This window comes from Pezoporus flaviventris, unplaced genomic scaffold (assembly GCF_033815535.1).
Source record: "Pezoporus flaviventris isolate CSIRO_AGI_PZ_B2104156 unplaced genomic scaffold, CSIRO_AGI_Pfla_v1 ptg000013l, whole genome shotgun sequence".
In the NCBI taxonomy this organism is placed as follows: Eukaryota; Metazoa; Chordata; class Aves; order Psittaciformes; family Psittacidae; genus Pezoporus; species Pezoporus flaviventris.
In genome coordinates this window covers 26,641,261-26,663,742 of record NW_026892561.1, presented here as the reverse complement: position 1 = coordinate 26,663,742, position 22,482 = coordinate 26,641,261, and the positions used below count along the sequence as shown (strand labels likewise).

Here is a 22,482-nt window from a genome sequence, read left to right as displayed (position 1 = left end):
AGAGGTTTTATATTCTTTTTAATGCAATTGCTCATTAATGTTCAAAATCATCTGTCATTTGTTTAGGGGAATGTATTTTAGTCTATGGATTTCTCACAGTCTGTTTATGTAGCATATTGTGTTATGTTCACAGATACATCTATAACTTGTATTATTTCAATTGCAGACTTTTGACAGGAAGAATGACCTTTTATTTTCTACATTTGTCTAACATCTTTCATAATGGGGTCCTGTCCAGAATGCCTATGTGCACCCATAAGTCATAAATTACAATACTTCATCACAGGTAATTTGTATCACTGTGTCTAAAGCCTTTGTGTTATGTGTGTACCATTAAGACCTGAAGATGAACTGTTTAGGCCTTGATTGTTTAGGGTAAGAGATACTTGAAAACATATGGTGAGATTTACAGATACTGAATTGCCAGGAGGGATAGGAAACTGCAAGGAATAATCAGATATTGTGGATAGCAGCGTTCTGTATTTTTAGTACATTGCATTTCAATTTATTCAAGCATACAAACATGCAATTTTGTGTGTGAAACTCTGTGTTACATCCTACCTACTACTTTTTCCAATTTAATCACAAATTTTGCAACTTATATTTTCCATTGAAGAATATTCCTGGATTCACATGAATTTATGATAATTTAAATTTTTACTGAGGGTGGAGGGAAATGGACTCAGAGTTTTAACTTTGGAGACTACAAAGGAAGTATGGTCTAAAAGTCACAAAACCAGGGAAAAATTTAACAGTAGTTGTAGCTATGAATGATACATATAGCTAAAACAATGACTGATTTTAGAGAAGCTGAGTAATGAGTTTTTAAATGTTTTTAATATTGCTAAAAACTGTCTAATCTGTGTTTAATCAGTTAGGCACCTATCCTCTTTATTAGGTAACAGAACTGAAAGAAATGAGAGAAAATGTTTATGTTCTAAAACTAATAGGGAAAGGAAATGAGGATATTCCATATTAGGACTTCAGTCAGTTTAAAAAACACTTTGCCAGGAATTGAGTGAAAACCATGTGCAATGGTTTGCATTTTCATTGCAATTACTATCCAAGTAAATTTTTTTTTAATATTGATAACAAAACTTGCGCAAAGTATGTCTGACTTATCGCAGTTATATAGAGCTACATATTTGGTAATGTGAATTACTGAATAGGACCAGTCTCTGCATTAGCAATGACTACTGAGCATAAGGAAGTACTAAAGACTTCTGAATTACTTTACGGATGATAAACACATGAGTCCAGTGACCAGAAATTGTTCTTAGTTGCACTTTTGCAACTGAGTTGGCTTTTCTCACATGATTACCCTGAATGAGGCAAAAGTTACTGATATGAGTAAAACTGAAATGGTTAAATTTCTTTTTTCTCTGCCCACAAAGGTAGACCCATTCTCATTCTCCACAGACAGTATTTCTGATGTCCATGCATAGAAGTGGCTTAAAACTCTTTTAGATCTTGAGTGCTGGCCTGGGTGATTACATAACCAGAGAGCAAGCTGGCCAAGTCCAGAAAACTACCAAAGCCACGTCACTACTCTGTGCCACTTGCCACAGACAGAACCCAATGGAGTCATGGAATCAACCAGGTTGGAAAAGACCTTCAAGATCAAGTCCAACAGTTCCCTAGCACTGCCAAAGCCACCACTAAACCTTGTCACTAAGGGCCTCATCTGCACGATTTGGGAACACTTCCAGGGATGGTGACTCCACCACTTCCCTGAGCAACCTGTTCCAGTGCCTGACCACCCTTTGGGGGAAGGAAATGTTCCTAACATGGAGTCTAAACCTCCCATGGCGCTGCTTGAGGCCATTTCCTCTTGTCCTACCCCTTGTTCCTTAGGAGAGACCAGCAACCTCTTGCTGAGCACCTCCTACTCAGTGTCATGAAATTAAGACACAGAAACCAAATTTACATAAACTATTCAACCAATTCTCTTTTTCTTCACTGAAATATATAAAGAACTCAGACTTCTAGCTTTGGTTCCAGCAGATTTTCAGAGATCTGCAGTTTCTTTGCAATGTCTAGTTTTAGACCTAGTGATAATAATTTTTCATTCTCCTATCTATGCAGAGCTTTCTTTCATGGATGGACATTTGAAATACCTCATTAAGAAACCATTTGTTCTTCAGTGGAATTTAAATTTGATGAGGAGAGCTAGGGAAGCTGGTTTCATATCATACCGAGGTCAGTCTAATAGCTGCCTGCTCCCCCTTCTCATTGATGGCTGTATGCTCTCTCTGCTTCTGTTACCCCACTCTGGCATTTATTCAGCCTCCTGATAAACCATTTAAGGAACCTCAACTACCAGAAAACTAACCTTACAAAAAAAGTGGATGTTTTTTTTCTAGTTTACTTCCGTGAACTGCCTCACTGTGGGAGCTGGTGCAATGGCAGTAGAGTAAGAGCAGGATGGCCCCCTTTGGTGGCAGGTAGCTTTTAGATTTGCAGCACACATATGAAATAACAGCCTGAAAGCTGGCCAGCACTGTATGTCTCTAGTCCCCTCTGAGAATGCAAGGCAGATAACAAATAAATATGCATTTTATGTAAATTTAGTGAAAAACTCCTCTGAAATAATTGCTTTAAGTTGTTAGGAAAGCTGCTTTAGTATGAGAACTGGAGAGACTTCTTAGTGCCAGCACTGATTGGCTGGGTTTAGCAAAGCACTGCGGATGTCAGCTATGGACAAAATTGTTGTTAGCATTAGAAAATTGCCTGCTGCGTGTACTGGCTTAATGCTCCATTATATGGTATGGATGCAAATTTAATGGGCTTGAAAATAGAGAGGTTGAGCCTGAAACCTGTAGGGCATGTCCTTGGCCCAAGCTAACCCACACCACTTCTAATCAGGAGTCAGTCTACTGAAATGGAAGGCATTAAACAGTAGCTGATTAGAATTGGGACTCAGTTACTTAAAAGGGAGCTTTACTGGGCAGGTGACCACAATGGCTTTTTGATTTGTTTTGTTTTTTCTTTATATTTGTAATTTTTTTCAAGGAGCAAAGTGGCTATCAGTTTAAATGCACATGAAATACAAACCCAAAGTGTTAAACTTACATTTAGAAATAGCATAACTATGCAAGCAATAGTAAAAGAATGCAATTTGAGAAGGTGTCCTTCCTCACAGTAATGGGATTGCCACTGTTGCTCAGCACATCACAAGAAAGTTTTATCTTAAAAGAGCAAAATAATATCATTAACAGAAAATTAAACTTAAAGTCACCATGAACTATGGACTTAAAAGACCCTCAAGAAATGAAAACCAATTGTCTGTTGGAAAACCAGTAGGTCAAGTAGTCATTGACCAACCAAAAGCTGCACCAATTGCTGAAATGCACAGTACTTTCAAATCCAATTAACTGTTTCAAGCAGACAGTCCTCATTTTCTCTTTCATCAGGAAGGGAAATTCGCAATCATATATTCCAATGAAAGTTAAGTTGTTTTGATCTGATAATTGTCAGATGTATTTATCTTAATTTGTAAGTTTCTAATGCTAAAGCTCCAAGCTGTTCAGATATAACAGAAGTACTGGGGAATGAGGTACAAAATGCTGGAATTCAAATTAACCAATAAATATATTTTAATATATATCAGCAGGACTCTAGAGGATTCCATTAATGTTGAAAAATAGAAAGGATTTAGGTTAATTTGGTAAGAAGGCAGGTCAGAACGTTTACAACAGTGGCATAGAATTGTATAGAGATGCAAAATTTTTCAAGAGAGCAGAATTTTTTCAAAAACGCTGACTCTAGCTGTCACAGCCCTGCCTTGGTTAAATCCAGTGGAGAGATATGAGGACTTTCTAATTTGCTTTCCCTCTATTTTAATAATAGCTGTGCATAAGTAATTTATGAAAGGCCAACCAGGCAGTGGGCAACAGAAAATTAAACTCATTTTATCTGAAAGCAGGTGGATTTCTATATATCATTAGCATGCATAGAATTCTCACAATGTTATTTCTCATACTGATGGAATGTAACCAAATAATATATGAGTTTTTTGCTTATGCACGAGTGAAATTTTTAGATAAAAGTGCCAGCCCCAATGGCAATTTTCTGCAAAACGAAAACTAATTCTGTGAAGCTTCTTATTACTGGGAAGACTCATTTGGCTTGCATTAGAGACTGACATAAGTGACTTTAGGATTTTACTAACAGATTAGATGAGATGTGCTATATGCAGTAATATCATTAGGGAATGTAGCGGCAGAAGCAGAAGAGTTTGTGGCACTTAAGAACACTGCCACAAGTAAATTGTTTTCATTTTTTACGAGCTTTTAAATTATTGGGTTTCTTTTTCCTGATGAGAATATGTTTTAGTTTTAGGTTTCCCTCACCACTCCCCAAGACCAAAGAAAAAAGCTTCTGCTTAAATTATTCCTCATGTTATTTCACCCACTGATACTGTATCTACTGTATGTGCCTGCCTTATCACCTGTATCACCTTGAGAGAAGCTAGAACTTTATGAAAACAGCACTAAAAGTAAATAAATGTTTTATCAATGTTATTCTGATCTAAATGAGAAGAAGCAAACCACCTATTTCTCTACTTGCCATATTTTCACTATTAACAGAAATATATTTGGAATCTATGAAAACATTCAAAGTATTTGAAAGCAGCAACAAATATGATACAATTATTTAAGTTAACCAAATATTGCTTTCCTTTTCTTACATCATAAAACTATGTTTTTTCTTTTAATTATGATATCCAAAGGTACATCCTGTGAAAGGCCTTTTTGCTCTCTTACATGTTGTTTAACATAAATGGCATTTGCCACACAGTATTTTTCTGTGAGGCAAGGAGGAAGAATAAAGGACTATGTTATATCCATACCTCATATAATATTATATTATGTGTTACAATGAGGATGAAGGAACAGCTAGGTAGTTTTCCTCAAAGCAAAACTTTCCATTTTATTTTTTTTTAATTCAAGAAGCAATAGTAAGAGCTACCATGAGTTAGTAGTAACTACTCCTTTAATAGGTTGTATTAGTTTGTACTGCTAACTTTGTAGTTGGTAATACATTTTGTTTACATTTGAATTTCAAAAAAGAGGGAAGATATGACTGTGTTGTTGGAGCCAATAACAGTGACCCAACAATATGACAGAAATAGTAGTCGTTTGTAACCTTGACCCATGTTAGGTGACTGTCCATCTGTTCTTCGGATGCTTATTCACTTTCTTATATCAGCACTCATGTATGTCACACTGACATGACTTTTTTATATTACATGACTTTTTTATATTACATGACTTTGTTATTGGTTTACTTTGATAGCAAATTTTATATTGTCCTCCATATTCAGTACTTTTACAGGGCTATCTTGACTAATAAAAGCCCTAAGAAACAGGAAAATAAAATCCTCAGGTAAACTGCATGGGTACGAATGTAGAATAACTATGTTTACTTCAGCAAAGCTAATCCGGGTATATAATGTGTACTTAAAAAGCAGAGTTTGGGCCAATGTAACTAATATTGAAAACAGATTTGATATTAAAGAGAACTGTGAGTGCTTTTCTCTTGGCCATACTGAGGCAAATGCAAAACGGTTGTTTTGTAGTCAGTAGATTTTCTTTGCTCAACACAATCAGGGACAGAGTTTGACTCAGATGTGACATGGATTCTGCTGGTGTATTAAATTATAATGATTAGAATTCCAAAGGTTACATTCAGGCAGATAGATTGCAGGACTCTACACACTCTGGTTCATAAAGCCCTTCCCTTGCTTGCCACTGTTAGCAAACATGTAAAAGAGAAAGAAGAAATAATTGAAGAAATATAAAAAAAAAAAATTAAAAACTTCTGTACCTAGGTAAAAAGACATTTTGCCACCCTCTGCTGAGAGCTGGCTCCTTCTATCATGGGAGAGCTGAAATGTAATGACAAGTATATGTTCTCATCCCAGATCAGCCCCTCTCCATTCTATGTCATCTTGTACCTACTTGTCTAAATTATCTGACCACTGCTAATTTGTATATGATGCTAACAGCTAGAATAGAAACTTAGGGTAAGACTATCTGGAGCATCTTAGACCAGTAAATCTGTTTGTTGCAGTCACAGATGTGTCACATACTTCTGATCAGGAATGTCTGAAATCCACCTTACAGTAAGCTAGATTATCTGCTCCCACATTCTCTATTGGAAAGCTGATCCAAGAAATCTATCCATTAAAAAAATTCAGGACAAACCAAATATAATAGCAAGTTTGTTCCTGTACTGTCTTCTATAGCTTAATTAGCTGATTTTTTTTTTTAAATCTTTGTTTTAAATCCGATATTAATTATGGAAGATTTGCACAGTACACATGGAGTTCTTCCCTGCTATTCCATAATCTGCCCAGACACTTCCTAAGTCTTCTGACATTATCCATTTGCACATTCAAACAAGTAACTCAGAAAAAAACACTTCAGCTCCTTCAATGCTAGGAAATACTTTTTGCTATACAATATTCCCATTTTGTAGCAGCCTTTCAGTAACTAAAGGGGGCCTAGAAGAAAGCTGGAGAGGGACATTTTATAAGGGCATGTAGGGATAGGACAAGGGGGAATGGCTTTACACCAAAAGAAGGTAGATTTAAACTATATATTAGGAAGAAATTCTTTACTGTCAGAGTAGTGTGACATTGGAACAGATTGCCTGGAGAAGCTTTGGCTGCTTCATGCCTGGCAGTGTTCAAGGCCATGTCGGACAGGGCTTTAAGCAACGTGGTCTAGTGGAAGGTGTCCCTAACCATGGCAGGAGGGTTAGAAATAGACGATCTTTCAGGTCCCTTCCAGCCCAAACTATTCTACAGTTCTTTGGTTCTATGGTTTACCTTTGATGATTAACAGATATGTATACCAAATGCATTAGCACTTCTGGCCTTAACCATAAAATTTCCATAGAGTAGCACAAAGTATTTAAGTTGATTATAACAGCAATAAGAGCATAGATAAAAGACAGAAGTGAGAACAGAGGAAGTAAATAATATGGTGGAAGAATATTACAATATTTTTTCTTTGCAAATGGACTAAAAGAAGGTGTGGTGGTTTTTTTTTCTTGGTTTGCATCTCATTTTTTGTCATATCTTATTTCCTCCTTAGTTTGAACATTAAAGTCAAAACACACATGGATATGTCTTTATTTTCCCCCATTTTAATTTAAATATACAACATCTGAGGGCATTCAACAATTTGCTTTTTATTTGCAGCCAGCAATCAGGAATTATTTTCATTGTACTGTTAAAAACTGAAAAATAAATACTGTATTTTTAATCTTAAGCTTTTTAAAAATGGAAGGAGGTAAGTGTCAGTAAGTCTAGCTCTAAGTTGCTTGTGTTGACATACTGCTGAAGGCTAAAAACAGCTTATACAGATTTTATTTGTTTATAGGGCAAATTATAAAATGTTCCACCAAAATAAGTAATGACAATTTTTGTCTACATCAATGTGCATGTAAATGTAATGATGTTTGTTGTCATTTCAACATGACTACCATTATTTAAATAGAAGATTCAGTACTAATTCTTGCTGTCATATTTCTTAAAAAATGAAAATAAGACATTTAAAGAAGCGTCAAGGTTTTCAGTGTTGATCATTCATCTCCTGCATGCTCTTAGAATAACACCCTCAGCAAAACAGACAGACAAAAGCTAACTAGAGTTCTGCTTTCTAATCTCTTTAAGAAACATACATTTGAAGATATTTTCCAACTTCAGAGTGTTGTGAAATTCAGTGAGACCTTCATGAATAAGATGTGACGCTTTGTCTTTAAGGTTGTATAACCTGGGCACAGGGTAAAAACCAGTGAAAGTCTACCTTTTTTCTCATCAGCCAGAGGAAACCCTTGCCTTTTTAACTGAGTACTTAGAGGTTATAAACTGTGTTATGATGAGCTCTTATGGTGCCCACCCTCTAGTGACACTATGCACAGGATGGTAACAGATAACAACATTAAGGCCAAAAACCTCTCACTATTGAGCTTATATGTGATTTGAACATAGAGTGTTTTTCCAAACCCCTTGAAAGTGTGAGTTCCTCTCATCCCCTTCTCTCATTGGTACTTGCATGCCATCCCCAGTCAGCAGTGGTTCAGCACATGCAGGGGAGGGGAGAAATACTCACTCACTGCCTGCAATTACATATACTTCATTTCATGCTCTAGAAAAATTCAGTGCTGCTCGCTTAAGAAAAACTGAGCATGTGGTAACTGGTACTATTTAATGTTTAATTTCTGAAATTTGCCATGATTCCTACAGCTGACACCAGCCACTGAACCTGGGCTGGTAAGACCTCACGCTGGCCATTATACAGATGCTGTCCTCTTTGAGAGAATGTCTTGCTATGGTCTTTATGGTTTCCTCTTCTTTGGAATATGGCTACAGCATGATCTAGGAATGGAACTAAAAAGTATAATTCCTAGATAATGTCTATTTTAAGTAAGTTTTATGGCTAAATAGATGTAAGAATTAAGAAGCCTTGAATTTGTCTTGTCTCTTCCACCAAAGTGGCATGTGACACCAGGCAGGGGTAGTAGGGAGTGTGGTGTCATCTGTTTTTGGAAGGAATGTCTAACTTTCAGTGCCTAACCAGCCATGCCCTTAAAAGGCCTGAGTATACACATGCCTTGAAAATAATTTCAGCTTAAAACTGCAGACATGTAAAATTCCGTGAAACTAGAAGCCTCATGTGTTCCAGAAAACAAAAGCTGGTATTGAAACATTTTCATTTCTCCATGCCTCGGTTTCCCCCAGGTCCTAGCAGGGTTAGATAGAAAGTAAGAGGGATACTAATTTATTAGTGTCTGTGAGGTATTTTGGAAATGTGAATGATACTATTTATTACTGTGTGCTTTTTCACTCTGGAGGCTCACAGAGTGTTGGGCAATGGGACAGGCAGAAATCCCTGTATCGTATTATGATGCAATTGCAATGACTGTATTCTGCAAGGTAGGAGCTAGCTCCTTCCAGTGACTTTGTCGAGCTGTAGAGCAGGGTCAGGAACACAAGGCTGTTTAACTTACAGAGTAGAAAGGTGGAAAATGAAAGGCTACTTTCATTTTTGGTTCACCCAAATCCAGAAGCATTGTGCAGGATTCTGCCTAGGTTAATCCAACAGCCCTTCTGCTAACTATAAAACACATCCTTAAGAGAGAGGCAAACAAAAACCCAGCAAGTTAAACAGTATTATGAGACTATCTGGAGGAAATAATTCTGATATAGGTCCTAGGCATAGCTCTCATCATAAATCTCAGAAAAATATTGGAAAACTTTTCTTCTTCCTTTTTAAATTGATTGAATCCGCAGATACTGCTTTAATTATTCATGCTTATGATGCGGTATTTTGTTTGGCAGTTTCTGAGAAGCCAGCACCACAGTATGCTCACCTATTGTTGCTGTCATCATAAACTTTCTCACCATCTTTCGTCTTATGTAAATTTAATTCCAAACACTCCACTTCATGCTTTATTATCTCGCAACAGCAATTGCATTTGGCCCTTTGATTCATCTGTGGAGAATGCATTATGAAGCAAAGCACAAATATCATAAAATGGTTAGTTCATGGTGCTTCTAATTTCAGGAACATCACAAAATGCTAATTTGTAGTCTTCATACTAGCACAAAAAATACTTCAGTGGATGTTGTGAGGGTAAATCCCTGCTTTCGTCCTTCACCTGGAAAATGCTGCAGCTTAAAGAAACTTAAAAGCTCTAATAAAACTTACAGCAAACCAACTTGCTGGAGTGTTCATCTACACTTCAGTTTCTTCTGAGTAAAACCAATGTAAGGAGCCTTCAAAATAGTCTAAATGGAAACTAAAGTAATGAAAGAACATGTTGCATTTTCTTGTCTTTTACCTGCCATGGTTTTATTATGGGGTGCAGTTGTTTCTTCATTGCTGTAGCTCATTCTAAACAGTGGCAAAGCTGCACCTTCAAGCTCATTTGCTAATTGTAATGGTACTGAACCACAGCAAAATCAACATGATTTTTTAGTGTATGGCTCTAGAAAGAGAAAAGCCAGACTATCTGGGGAGAAGTCATAGGTGTCTGTAATGCATTTTCAATTGGAGACTGTATGGCAGAGGCAGGAAATCTGGGCTGGGAGAGAAAAGAGTATATTGAGTAGACAAAATATGAAATACACTGCTTACAAGCCCTACTTGTGTAAGGATGGAGGAGGCACACAGTGCCTTTTCACTTTATGATACGTATGTGTGAAAACTTCATCCACAGATGTTTCTGTATCAGTTTGTCCCTATTTTCAAGCATAATTCATCTTGAAGATTCATGGACCAGACAGATACATGGATTTATTTTGGCTTATATTTAATACCGTAAGTCGCAAAGTTTAGACAAAATTTCACAACTGTTAGAGTCAAGAGTGGGTTGTGCCTGTGTGAAAGAACAAGAGGATTGAGACAGACTGAAAAGCTGGCTAGGCTGTCTCCAGGCAGCTCTGGCTTGCACAACCAGCATTTACACAGCAGAGCAATAGGTCTTAGTGCCTTGTTAGAAACTGTGAAGCAATCTTTGGAGAAGATCATTTCCTTTTCAGCAGCCATCCACCCAAGACATTGAATACTGCTTTTCAATTTTCTGATGTATTTTCCTTTGATTCCCATTTTTCCATATTTAAAAAAATATGTTGTCTTGTTCTTTGTGTCTTTCCAGCAGCAATGTAAGGTCATTTCTGAGATCATCAAAAGCCTTCTGCATATGGAATAGTTCAGTGCAAGCTAACTGAATGTGCTTACTTGAATGAGTCAGTGAGCCTCCTGGTTGCCGCCCTACAGTGCTCTGAAAGAGCAACCTTTAAGAGCAGCCCCAAGTATGACATACTGCTTATTCTCCTTTCGTCTAGTCACCTACCTTGTGAGCTGTGTGTAAGAGTATGAGGACAGGGTGGTAATAATCCAGGCACACATGAGAAGATAGAATCATAGAATAGTTAGGGTTGGAAAGGACTTTATGATCATCTAGTTATATGCTATAGAGATAGTGTTTTGGCACTGTTTGCCATTTTCTCTGTAGATGGTAGCCAATTTGGGGCCTAAAGATGGTGCAGAAACAGTGAAGGAGTTGTTAGCTTCTGCTTTTCTTGTCATTAATTATAAAACTTCTCTAAAATCAGAATTAAATCATCTTGTTACACAATAAAATTTGTCAGGTGTCCTCATCCCACCTTGCATGTCTGATAACTTGCACAGCAAGTTCAGCCTGCTGATGTTTGTTTGAATGTGGTCCTTTCAGGAAAAGAAAAAAATTAAAAAAATGCAGGTTCACCTACTTAGTTCATGTTCCTGGTAGTCTAATTCTGAAGTAAACTGCTCTTAACTATAATTTTCAACAAGAAAACCAGCATTGTTTTCTAGCCCATGCTCAGAATTATTTGGAAGTTAGATTACCAGCTAGTACAAATTCAACCTACTTTTGCAGGTTGAATTTTGTAGGTACTAGGATGCACAGGGATATATTGTTAGTGAGGATATAGTTCGTTGTCTCTCAAGACTGTTTATGCAGTGGGACTATTGTATTCATCAATAGATGTACTCATAAAAGCACATCTACTCCTGTTCTCCTGTAGCCAATTGCAGTTATATATTTATGCAGAATACTACCTACTTCAATTCTTTATCCTTAAGTTGGAAGGATAGAAATGGGAACAGGGAAGAAATGGGATTCCCCACCTAATACAGGCAGTGCTATTTTTTTAAAATTTTGGATCATGCTTGTTTAGGATCATTTCTTTGTGCAATGTGGCAACCTTGATTTCTGTACCAGCTATCAAAACTGTTAAGTTTGTGATTTTATTCTCTGGAAATCATCATCATTATTTACTCTTAGATAAATAATTTAGATATGTTACTTTTACGCAGACTGGAAGGAAAATTGAGTCTGTATCTCCGACACCAGCACGGAGTTTGTAAATTGTATTAGGATGGAGTTTCTGAAATCCGGTCAGTGCTGTAGATTATTTTATATATGAATGGAAAGGACTAAGGTATATTTATTGCAAGGTGCATTTAAATTTTCAAACCTGTAGGTAAACTTTAACTTCTTAATATTAATAACGTTGCATTGGTAGGAAAACAAACTTGCTCACCTTATGTCTTTATATTTTCTTTAATTGTGGATATTACAAACAACCTAGGCATGGAAAACCGTAATAGCTCATGATTTCTAATATTGGGAACAGCACAAATATAAAATATACTTGAAGCTCAGCTCTAAGTAGATTATAAACATTTAATATAGAATGTTATCATAATATTCAGAGCACCAAATTGCAGACTTCTGTCACCCACTTTCAGGCATGCTTCTGAAGATCATAGTTAATTCTGCTGATTTATGGTAATGCTGTAGCACTATCATATGCAGCATCAGAAACCACTAACAAGCTTAGTATAAGCTTGGACTGAAATGGTTTGAGGTTTAAATTTCTGTAACGATTATAAACTAGAAGGAGTGAAATCCCACTTCAGCAAAAAAATAAAAGTGTCTTGTTACAATTCAATATTGCATCCTCTCTCTCTCCCCCATCTCATTCCAATTCCCCCCCCCCCCTTACTTTCTCTTCTCTCTTTAGCTTCTCTGAGGAGCCATTTTTTGAGAAAAGTAATTTTAAATTGTGACTGGCATTTTTAAATTTAAAAATAATCCTTTTTGTATGGTAATGCACTTTATAATTAGGAGACACAATGTTAGCATTTATTGGAAGTAGAAAAAAAAGCTAGGCTGGAAAGTATTAAAATCAACTAGATTTTTTTGGCCCATTTCATTTGAAATGATAGCTATTTATAAAACAAATCCGATGACTTTGCCAGCCCTTCCTGTAAACATTTTAATAGCATATGTCACATTTAACTGTCTCAGGGATACTGTGGACTGCAATTACCATACAATCTGTTCCAAAATCCACTCTGAACTTAGGGTTAGTATGAAGCTAATGAAGGTGTGCAAAGAGAAAATACTATGAACCAGAACTTTAAAGGATGTAAATCACATTGCTTTTGCTTCATAATGAACACAAAGGAACTACAGTAACTTACAGTTGTTGAGAATCTACCTTTGCACATTTCTCTGTACACACTGGGTTCCTCTCCCTCCTGTGCTTGTGTGAGGGCTGTGCTCAGTAGCCATTTTTGGTGACTAGCCAACATAGCACTACAAATAAAGAACTTCAGGAATCTTGTAATTGGTTTAGGTAATGTACTGCCATTTTCAAATTGTAGATTACCTACTTCCACCAGCAAACAAGCTTTCTTTTTCTGTCTAGCTTTATGAAAATGTAAAAATTGCCCAAGATTGTGAAAGGATTTGAAATGTTTACTTTCTGGACATTATATATGATAGCAACAATCAAATCACAGTATCTGAGTATCAAATCTTAAAGAAAGCTGGTTTTAAGAGTTCTCTCCATTTGGATAGTTAAAAAAATTATAAATCAGCTGTTCCTCCGCTCCCACCCCCCAGTGCTGTCATTTATCAAAATTAAGGTCAAGCAAAACAATGCAAGGAAAACCAGCCACATTTCTCGTTTTTTTGCAAAACTTGTACTGAACTGATTGCTCTGCCACAGTGCAAGCTGGTTGATTTTGTAGAGTTGTGTTACTCCTTTCCCATTTATTAGTAAACAAATAGCAATGAAGCATCAATGAATATGTTATTATATTGTGCCACATTCAGATATACCTGTTAACTTCAATGGGGCTCTGAAGGTTTTTAAGGCAAGAAAAAACAAATCATAGAATCATAGAATGGTTTAGGTTTGGAAGAGACCTTAAAGATCCTCTAGTTCCAACCCCATTTCCACAGGCAAGGACACCTTCCACTAGACCAGGTTTCTCAAAGCCCCATCCAGCCTGGCCTTGATTCACTGTCAGTTCTTTGTAATTTATTGAAGCTGAGCCACATTTTGTTTACAATAATCCTAATTTTACCTTCATATTGCCTTTTTATCCCAATTGCTTACAAATAGGAATTGTGAGCTAGACAAAACTCCTAATGATTTGCACTACCACCTTTTCTCAGATTTTATAGAATTTGTCATCTGAATCCAACAGCATCAGGATGTGGTACAGTAGTTGATTGTATGGCAATGAGTTTTACCTTCATCGTGGGGAAACTGGTGCTGCCACCAAACACGTCATACAATCAGTGTTCACACAGAATCATGAGTTACTTTAGGACATGCGTACTTCAGCACATCTCCCATTTACAGAAGTACTTGGAATTCACTGCTTTTCTGTTGAAAAGCTGAGAAAGGAATCAGTTTTTCTGGGATCTGAAGTCGCGTCTTCAAGTTGTTCAGCTGTTTTTGCACCTGCTGCCAAAGCTACTGATGTTGCCAATAGTCAACACTTTTTACTCTAAAAATGGATCTAACTGGTTCTGTGTCTTTCTCTCCATCAGCCTAGCAGAGATGTGAAAAGGAAGCCACAAGGTTCTGTAAGATTTGGGAGGGTTTATCATCTGGTGTTGAAATACCAACTCCACATGCTACAGCTTTCTTTTCAGGATGTCACTCTCCCGCCTCCACACTCACCACCAAACAAACATAGAAATCTACTACTGTTCTCCCCATGCACTCCATTTTCTTCCAATCTGAGAGCCATTTGTGTGTATAATTGAAAATTAGCAGTGCAGCTGTTTGAAGAGAGTAATTTATCACAGCACATTGTTCGCTCCTGACACTTTAGACCTGGCTCTAACAAGGCAGTGGTTGCTGGGGGTTGAGCTGCAGAAAGTGATTCGGCTGTAATGCCGCGTTTCCCCTGCTTTGTTGCTAATTGTAGCCTCTTTTTCTCCATTGAATTGGGAGTTGAGTAAAAGAGCTTGTTTGCTCTGTGCGACGAGGCTGCCAGGGCCGCTTGGGCTATTATCACAAGATACTCTTGATCTTTTGAAAAGCAGGAAATAGAATTTTTCTCCAACAGGGAAAGTAATTTGCGATGCGTCCATTAGTTCTTCATTAAAGCAAGATTAAATTGCACGGCAAATCACATCTGTGTTTGGATGATTAAAGGGTGGCATTTTAGAGGCCAAAACTAATTACTAGCCAAAATGAATGGGAGTGAAAAAACAGTCATGTTTTTACATTAGATAGTGTGGCTTATAATTAGATTCAAGCTAATTCCACTATTTCTTCTCATTTAATGAGATGAGCCTGTCCTCATCTTTTTCTAGGCCATGCTAACAGCCCCAAATGTATAATTTTGATAATACTGAGAGTTTACTTTATTGAAATTTCTTAGCTACCTGCCACAAGTGACTGTTCTGTCTAGTGGTGCTTCATTATACATCAACACAAGCTACTGTGCATAGCCCAAGCAAGCATCTCAAGCAATCTCTGTATACTATCTATATGTATGTATATTTACATGTATGTATGTTTACGTAACTATGAATTTGTGTCTCTATATGTGCATGCATATATAAATATAACACCCATGATACGTGTCTATATATTTTTGCTAAATGAATGCTGAAATGTTTGAAAAAAATACTGAAAGAAAGGAAGGTAAGTCTGTGTATCTGAAAGTACTTATCTTCATAGAAAATTTCTTTAATTACAGAGATTTGTGGAGGTTCTTCTTGTTCTTCAGGCATGAGAAGAAGGACATAAATAGGTGTATCAAGTGGGGAATGATAGAAATAACACAGTTATTCCTAGATTTTTTTTTTAAATGAAGTTTTGCTATTGTTATTAAAGCAGTAACTCTCAGTAGACACTTGAAACCAATAGTTGATTCCTAATAACTCATTAATTTAGGATGTATTACATTCATAAGATCAAAAATTCTTGTTTCTCATAAAGAGATGCTGCCAATGAAATGTTTCTCTCTATTTCTCCTATTTCTATTTCTCCTCTTCTTGGGTTCTTATGTTGAGAAGGAAGGAGGTGTAAAGGGCCACAGATTGGATGAATCTGCGGCCCAGAGAACAGGTGGTGTCCCTTGATTTTTCTCTTTGGAGATCCTTTGGAAAACCATAGTTTGGAGATATGTTACCTGTTCCATAAAATTTCAGTGCACTTATTCCCTGAGATAGACACAGATTTGGCAAGTGCCTGTTCAGGACATTCAATGAAACATGCTACTGGGCAGTGTACTGTGGTAACTGGAGAAGGCAGAGGGGAAGGAAAAGTTCAGAGGTTACTCTATAGCAATTCCTATGATCCTCCAATATCCAGAGAGGTAACTGGAATTTGGGAGTAAGCCTGTAGCTAATTCTTGAAGATTGGAATACTTCTCACTTCTGTGCTCCCAGCTCTATAGCCAACATTCAGGAAAAAGCTTTCAGGAGATCAGGCCCTGGGAGCAATCTGTAGAACAATAAAACCAAAAAAGCATGACAGAAATCTTGTTGCCAGGAAAACAGACACCTTGAAGAATTAATAATTTAAAAGCCTGTTCTGCAAAAGTTTACTGTTACTGGCTGTTGATTTGTTTTCGTGAGTTTAGTATTGGCATTTTACTACCTTTAATGTAAGTGTATAATCACCCAATTGCATGGATATTAGTACCTTCTTTTGAGCCTACATTTGGTGAATAAGCGGAGTGTACATTTCCTTTGTCTTCCGATTCCCCAAGTGTTTTTTTAGAGATAACCAATCACCATTCTGAGGGGAATTTGCCTTTGTATTGGCCCTATCCTCACTATTCTCTAAACTTTTGCTGTTGGCCACTATCAGAAGAACTACAGAAAACACCTTTGATTTAGTCTAGAATGGCAATTTTTATGTTCTTAGCACTTGGTGCTGGACTAGTCTGAAGGTTGCTCCAAATATGTCATCATGGAGGAATTGTGAAAATGCTGTAAACTAATTTATAATTCATATGTGTACGTAGAGCTGCACTTTCATAAAACAAATCCAGTTGAGCAATAGCAAGAGTTTCCATTACATGCAAAATTCTCTTCATCCTCAGTAATTTATTAGGGTATTTTTGCTAACTTTTCTTTTAAAAAGTTAAAGAAACTTTTAAAAAGTTTAAAGACAGCCTTGCTGTCTTTATGTAACTTAGGACAGTCAACCTGTCATCCATTTGGTTGCTGTATTCTTTTTACTAGACCACTGATTTATATTCACTATAGCAGGTTTGCATTGAAAATGACATTTGTAAATAAGAGCCATGAAACTACATCTTGGCAGAATAGCAGAATACAATAAGGGCGATTAAGCTCACTTCTGATTAATTTTTAGAGATTTGTGGTTTCTTCTAGAGGAACAGTTTCCATGATTGCCAGTTTTATCTAAATTTATGCAGAAGTTCTAGCACTGGAAATGGTAAACTTCTTGACTGCAAAATTGAAAATACAGTTACAAAGGCAAGAAATCCTCCTTGATTATGGAGTCCTTTCCCACCTCTCACTTAGGAACACTCAGACAACTTAGTCACAGGGGTTGACTTCGTCGTATTTTGTCCCATAAAAGTACTTTTCAGAGATTACTTGTAGTTGCTTCCCTAAGCTGCTAGTTGTTGCTTTTGTCTCATGGAATTGCCAACATGAATTTTGGTGGGGTCTTGTTTTTGTTTGTTTGGTTGGTTGCTGTTTCTTTGTTTTTTTTTCCCTTAAAAAAAAAGAAAAAAAAATCTGCTAAGAATGTGAGTTCAGTGACTCAGTTCTTTACCGAGTATTATTTGTGTTCTGGCGGTTTTGGATTAATGGACATGAATCTTGCAGCTTGGTTTTAAGGACTATTTCATGTCACTGTAATAACCAGGACTTACACATTGTACAATTTTAAACAGTATTTCAAAGTTATAATACTATTTCATTACATGTTTAACATAATTAATGCTCACTTTACATTACATCTTATTGAATTCGGTCATCTTTCTGCTGTGATCAATATATATTAAAACAATAGTGGAAAAGCTTGGTATTCTGAGTGTTTCATCTCAACTATTTTTTTCTACTCATTATCAGCTTTAGGGACTCATGCCATTGCACCTGCATTTGAATTCTAATTATAGAGAACCTTCCTAACTAAAGCAATAAGAGAAATACGTCCATTTATCATTGATGGTAGCTAGAAGAACTATGACTGACTTTCCTGCAGATAATTCTGGCAAGCTAAAAGGCTTCTTACATCTAATGGGCATGGCTAAGAATTCATTTGAAGAGAGAAGGGTCATATATTTTTCTAAAGACTGTTTACATTTTCTGGGAATTGCAGATTTCAAAACTTTTTTCAGCCCTCTGCTGACCTTGACAGCTTCCTACAATAATGGAACAAAAATCTGCAAAAACAAGCCTTAAATTCTTCTTCAAAACCACTTATGTATCCTGTATTTTCGGCTTCCTAAGAGATTTCTCTAAAACAGTTTATGCAACTTTCATAGTTTAACCCCAGCTGCCAATTAAGTATCACAGAGCTGCTCACCTACTGCCCCCCAGTGGGACAGGGGAGAGAATTGGACGGGTGAAAGTGAGAAAACTGAGTTGAGATAAAGGCAGCTTAATAAATAAAGTGAAAGCTGTGTGCACATGCAAAGCAAAGCGAGTAATTAATTCACCACTTCCCATGGTAAGGCAGGTGTTCAGCCATCTCCAGGACAGCAGGGCTCCATCATGTGACATGTTTTAGTGTGTGGTGTCCCTGCCCATGGCAGGGGGTTGGAACTAGAGGATCTTAAGGTCCTTTCCAACCCTAACCATTCTATGATTCTATGATTCTATGTATAACAGTTACTTGGGAAGACAAAATGACATTGTTCTGAGCATACCCCCTTTCCCCCTGATTTAAATACTGAGCATAACATCATACAGTGTGGAATATCCCTTGGGTCAGTCAGGGTCAGCCATCCTGGCTGTGTCCCCTCCCAAAAACTTGTGCCACTCCCCCCCCCCCAGCCTCCTCATTGTTGGGGTGGGGTAAGAAGCAGAAAAGGCCTTGATTCTGTGAGACACTGCTCAGCAGTAACTAAAACATCCCTGAAGTGTCAACTCTGTTTCCAGCACAAATCCAAAAGACAGCTGCATACTTGCTACTATGAAGAAAATTAACTCTAGCCCAGCTAAAACCATAGGTCATGTAATTTTTCTAAACAATGAAAAATGTGAAAGTATGCAGATTCTGTAGAAGTTCGTTTTGGCTGTGCAGTGGTTTCTAGATTGTTTTCTACCAAGTATCACCCTCAATAGCAATCACTGTACATTTTGTTTGATATTTCCACTCCCTGTGACTGGTCAATCTAAATGGTCAATCCAGATGAGTAATAAGCATTCCCATATTTCTTTTTGTTGTTGTTGTTTTGTATTTCTGGATATGTAGTAAGCAATAACTTTTGGACTCAATTATCCAACCCTATGCTTACAAAGAAGTTGTCCAAATAACTTCACAACAGTTAGCTCAAAAGCCCAAGATAGGATAAAATACAGGTAATATTTTTTCATCCATAAGCAGAGGATCTATAAAAAGTTATATTAGTTCTGAGACCTAAAGAAAAAGACCCAATTGTCTTCCTTCTCTCTATATATAAAGGTCAGTCATTCAAATTCTCTAGTTGTTTCTGAATGGTTTCATCTAAGAGAGATACAATAGGACCTGAGAACAGATGACATAGAGCAGGCAAAGAATGGGATAATAAATATATTCAAGACTAGTAGTTCACTAGATTTTTTCAAAGGCTTATCTATTCACACAAACAGTTGCCACAATTCTGATGGGGATAGATAACCAATAGATGAATTGTTAACAGCAACTTCTTATCTTCTTGATTGATTGTCGTAAGTATTTGTATGATTGTAGGACGGCTAGAAAGTTTGGTCATAGCTCAAGAAATATTGGGGGGAAAACCAAGTTGTGAAGAGGAATTTGCAAGAATAGAGGACAGTTTTATTGCCTGCAGCAGAAGGAAAGGCCTTCTGGGCAGATATCGTGAGAGGCAGGAAGAAGGTAGAATAAATTATGAGGACAGCAGCTTTAGCGAGATAGAGACAAGATGTAGCTGGAAGCAAGGAGGGGGAGCCAGCATCCTATGACCATACAGCTAGAGCTTGCTTTCACTGGTATCATAACTGAAATCTCAGGTATTAAATATTATTTAAGGCAGAATAATTTAAGTTATGATCCTGGTATTTGGTAGAGATACTATAATTTAAAAAGTTGATCAGATCTTCCAGTAACAAATCCTGTACTATGACAAGTAATATTCAGGTCATACTTCTCCTTTGAAGTTTTAATGGCCACTAGAATTTTATGTTAGTCACTCACTTATGTTTGAAGAAAGTGTGCAAAGCCTTAGCTGTCTCCATTTGTCTATAACTACTTTAGAAGCTTCTGAAGGCACTGAGCTTATAAAACTGCATGCTTCAAAGACCTTTTTCAAAGATCCCATTCTGCTGCTGCCATTTATCAAAGGGGCACTTTTAAAATATATATCTCTTTATAATAAAATGTTTTTTTAAAATATAAACCTGACAGTGTGGATAATTGAAACAAAATCTCCATTGGCTTCAGTGGCAGCAGAACTGATATATATATATTTAATATATATTTGTATATAAGTAATATTTATATTTCTAGAAATAACATTATAGTCAACTTGCTAATATAATGAAGCAGAATTCATTTTTCCCTCTTTTTTGTTGTTGTGTCTATCCTAATTTTTTTGAACTCCACTGGTTTGATTTTGAACTTAAAATGAAATTTTAAATTTGACCCTGTAATAATACTGAAAAGGATTGTCTCTGCTAAAGTAAATAGAAACTCAGTTTCTAAGTATAATTCATCCTATTGGGCAGATGCAAATCTGGAGTAAGTAGAATGTTAGATTACAATTTAGTAAAAAATAGGACAAGAATTCTGTCATTTAACAGTCCTGTGATAAATCTTTCAAAGGTCTAGTACATGCTGCTAGATTAATGTCATGGCAGCAAGTTATTTTATACCCCCTTTAAACAAGAATAATAACGCTTACCTACATCACACTCACAGTGGCCTGCTCTCTTGTCCAGTCCAGTTCCCAAGAAAACGGTGTCAGACTTTCCATTGACTTTACTGTGTATTAGATCATCCCTTTAACTCATGGTCTTAATTTCTGTAAAGAATTATGGCTGGGGGGAGAAAAGTGGTCATGGAGGGCTATGAAATGGATATAGTATCAAACAGCAGTGATTTTAGAAATGCATCTTTATGGTTATAAAGTGCTCCTACTTCTTCCTTATCCTGACAGTTTGTTCACTTGTTTTGTTTGCTCCCACAGTGGGCATCATAACATCACTATCTGTTGCCATGGAAATCGCTGTGATTTTGCAAATTCAGCTTTGTTTTGATGAAATTAGACACACACAAAAAAAAAAAAGAAATGGGCAATAGGGAAAAGTAGCACCATCTATTTAATTTAATAGAGGAAGAAATTTGAGGGTTGTACTATATCTACCAACCATTGCTTTTAGATGGTAGTTAGCTTTCCAGACTGATACTTTGCATTCCTGGCTATTGCTGGAATATGTAATAATGCTTGGACAACCACAAGTCTGTTAGTGGCCTGCTTTAGAAATAAAGCAGTGGCCAAACAATAAAAATTAACATTAATGCTATTTGATAAATATATGCATTTCCTGGTCTCTGTAATTTAGTCCTGCAATATGAGGGTAAATTATGGGCTTGCTGGAAGTGGTGTACAAAATTCTGCTTTCATCTTGCCAGAACTATTAAGGGAGACCAGCATGATACAGTTCTACAGCTAATGTTTTAGATTTTTTAGACTGGATTTATGAATAAATTAAAAGAGTTTGCCTATACCTGGAGTTGGAGTTGACTGACTATTTTTTGCTAGATAGGAAAAACTCCATTCTGTTTTGGGGTTGGTTTTTTTTGTTGTTTTTTTTTTACTTCTTTTAAACCTCAAGATAGCTGGAAGATTGGAACTGGAAGTCGCCCTGTACACACTAAGACCCTATATAGTAAAATTGAGACATTTAATTCAAAATCCAAAGTTTTGAATACTGCAATAAACCAGGAAAGGCCTTCTTTTGGAAACTAGCTGTTTATTCAAAGTGAATGTGGATACTGACCCCACACACACATTCTGCCTGCTGTTAAAATTTGCTCTTCTCTGTGAAACAATCTCAACAGTAAAGACCAAAGATGTGCAATTCTGGTAAACTCTGGGGTACAAGCTGTGACTTGTTACTTTGATGAAAATTCTTAGGTGGAATTTATAATCTATTTATTGTGGAAAGAGATTTACAGAGGGATTTGTTTTTAAAATGGGACTTTACCAGAATTTCCTCAGATGCTCCGTGTAGCTGCTATCTAACACTGGAGATGTGTATCCCAAAGCTGTACACACTTTGAAGTTCTTCAGATGCCTAACATTCTGCCTAAAGCTCAGCCTATGTATTACACTGCCTCACAGGTAAGACAAGTGGAGCACATGCGCTGGTTCATTCTCTGGAGGCTGCTGCAGTTTAAACATTTATGGATCTGGAGAAAGGATGGATGATTGTGATTCTTTAGTTCAGTGGCTA

The 22,482-nt window shown here is 36.7% G+C and overlaps 1 long non-coding RNA gene across 1 annotated transcript in view; it reads left to right on the top strand.

Moving 5' to 3' along the window:
* The window catches only part of LOC133268807 (uncharacterized), a 36,616-nt gene extending 14,858 nt beyond the window's left edge, over window positions 1-21,758 (top strand). The window contains exon 4 of the long non-coding RNA XR_009743174.1: window positions 21,213-21,758. This is a non-coding gene — a long non-coding RNA (uncharacterized LOC133268807). The remainder of the gene's footprint in view (window positions 1-21,212) is intronic.
* Window positions 21,759-22,482: the final 724 nt, after the last annotated feature.